Here is a 2,500-nt window from a genome sequence, read left to right on the forward strand (position 1 = left end):
TACACTTCGTTGTATGATGCAATGGTATTTCATCCCTCTAACGTTAGCCTTGATGGGGTGTACAGCGTGCAGGTATGTCATCCCTGTAACGTTAGCCTTGATGAGGTGTACAGCGTGCAGGTATTTCATCCCTCTAACGTTAACCTTGATGGGGTGTACAGCGTGCAGGTATGTCATCCCTCTAACGTTAGCCTTGATGGGGTGTACAGCGTGCAGGTATTTCATCCCTCTAACGTTAGCCTTGATGGGGTGTACAGCGTGCAGGTATTTCATCCCTCTAACGTTAGCCTTGATGGGGTGTACAGCGTGCAGGTATTTCATCCCTCTAACGTTAGCCTTGATGGGGTGTACAGCGTGCAGGTATGTCATCCCTCTAACGTTAGCCTTGATGGGGTGTACAGCGTGCAGGTATTTCATCCCTCTAACGTTAGCCTTGATGGGGTGTACAGCGTGCAGGTATTTCATCCCTCTAACGTTAGCCTTGATGGGGTGTACAGCGTGCAGGTATTTCATCCCTCTAACGTTAGCCTTGATGGGGTGTACAGCGAAGTTTCCCACAGCAAGTCATGCCAGCGAGCACAGTGACAAGGACGCTCCCAGAGCCACAATCAGTTAACGTTACTGCTTTGGTGACGTTTTTAAAAAAGGGAAATACAACACGTGTGCTCACACTCGACACACACACACACACACACACACACACACACACACACACACACACCACACCACACCACACACACCCACACACACACACACACACCGCACCACACCACACCACACACTGTTCAAATGTTTTAAAGCGAGGGAAATACACATGTGTGGATGGTACTGTAAGCTTCATGTTTGTTTATTTATTTATTTATTTATTTATTCTTTGTTTATTGAGCAAGTAAAGAAATAGGACGTGTGCAGGCGATGCTAACTGTCCAGGGCTGCGGCTAACTGCCCAGGGCTGCGGCTAACTGCCCAGGGCTGCGGCTAACTGCCCAGGGCTGTGGTTTGGCTGCGGGCGGCTGATGCTAACTGCCCAGGGCTGCGGCTAACTGCCCAGGGCTGCGGCTAACTGCCCAGGGCTGTGGTTTGGCTGCGGCTAACTGCCCAGGGCTGTGGTTTGGCTGCGGCTAACTGCCCAGGGCTGTGGTTTGGCTGCGGGCGGCTGAGGCTAACTGCCCAGGGCTGTGGTTTTTGACTCTTGGGCTGACTGAGGCTAACTGCCCAGGGCTGTGGTTTGGCTGCTGACTAACTGCCCAGGGCTGTGGTTTTGGCTCTTGGCTGACTCGGCTAACCCAGGGCTGTGGTTTGGCTGTGGTTTGGCTGCGGCTAACTGCCCAGGGCTGTGGTTTGGCTGCGGGTGGCTGCGGCTAACTGCCCAGGGCTGTGGTTTGGCTGCGGGCGGCTGAGGCTAACTGAGGCTACTGAAACTGTGCTGCACTGAAACATCCTGTTTGAAAGCTGCCCTGTACCCAACATGCTGCTTTCAGTAACAGCTTCACACATCTGACACGTTTTATAAGGCTAGGAGGAGGCAGCATGAGTCAGCAGTGTGTGTGTGTGTGTGTGTGTGTGTGTGTGTGTGTGTGTGTGTGTGTGTGTGTTGTTTGTTTGTTTGTTTAATTTAAGGCCATTTCAGCAACTAAGGCTATTTAATGGCCAGAGCATTGTTTGTTAGAGAAGCTTAAATATGTTTTTTAAAATCTATGCTAGTAAGATATTTTAAAACCTTCAAAGGTGGGACCTTACTAAAAACATCAGCTATGGAATGTTGCTGATAAAACTGCTGAGTCAGCAGTGACTGAAGACCTCAACCCCAATCTTAGCAACACCCCCAAACTTTCTAATCATCCCTGAAACTTGTGCCAAACTGACCATTTAATATTAGAAAAAAGAAAATGTCATTTTACATAGCAGGATCAGTGTGTAACCTAGACTTCGTATTTCTGTTTGGTGAACATTCTCCTTCAACAGAACCATGAGTGGCTCGAGGGCTTGGCTGCAGTAAGGGCCAATATGGCAGAGACTGAGCTGCACAGGTGAAACCTGACCTGAACAAACACAGAGGAAATGAAAGTCCGACTAACCCATATTAGGCACATGGTGGACAATATGAGGTGTGTGTGTGGTGTTGAGGTGTGACATGCCTGTGAAGGTGTTCAGGTGAGTGTGTGTGGTGTTGAGCATGTGTGTGTGTGTGGTGTTGAGCAGGTGTTCAGGTGAGTGTGTGTGGTGTTGAGCAGGTGTTCAGGTGAGTGTGTGTGGTGTTGAGCAGGTGTTGAGGTGAGTGTGTGTGGTGTTGAGGAGGTGTTCAGGTGAGTGTGTGTGGTGTTGAGGTGTGACATGCCTGTGAAGGAGTTCAGGTGAGTGTGTGTGGTGTTGAGGAGGTGTTCAGGTGAGTGTGTGTGGTGTTGAGGTGTGACATGCCTGTGAAGGAGTTCAGGTGAGTGTGTGTGGTGTTGAGCAGGTGTTCAGGTGAGTGTGTGTGGTGTTGAGCAGGTGAGTGTGT

The 2,500-nt window shown here is 49.9% G+C and overlaps 1 protein-coding gene across 1 annotated transcript in view; it reads right to left on the minus strand.

Annotated features, from left to right (window-relative positions):
• The window catches only part of nbeal1 (neurobeachin-like 1), a 71,175-nt gene that overhangs the window by 30,857 nt on the left and 37,818 nt on the right, over positions 1–2,500 (minus strand).

This window comes from Alosa alosa, chromosome 23, assembly GCF_017589495.1.
Source record: "Alosa alosa isolate M-15738 ecotype Scorff River chromosome 23, AALO_Geno_1.1, whole genome shotgun sequence".
NCBI classification, from domain to species: Eukaryota; Metazoa; Chordata; class Actinopteri; order Clupeiformes; family Clupeidae; genus Alosa; species Alosa alosa.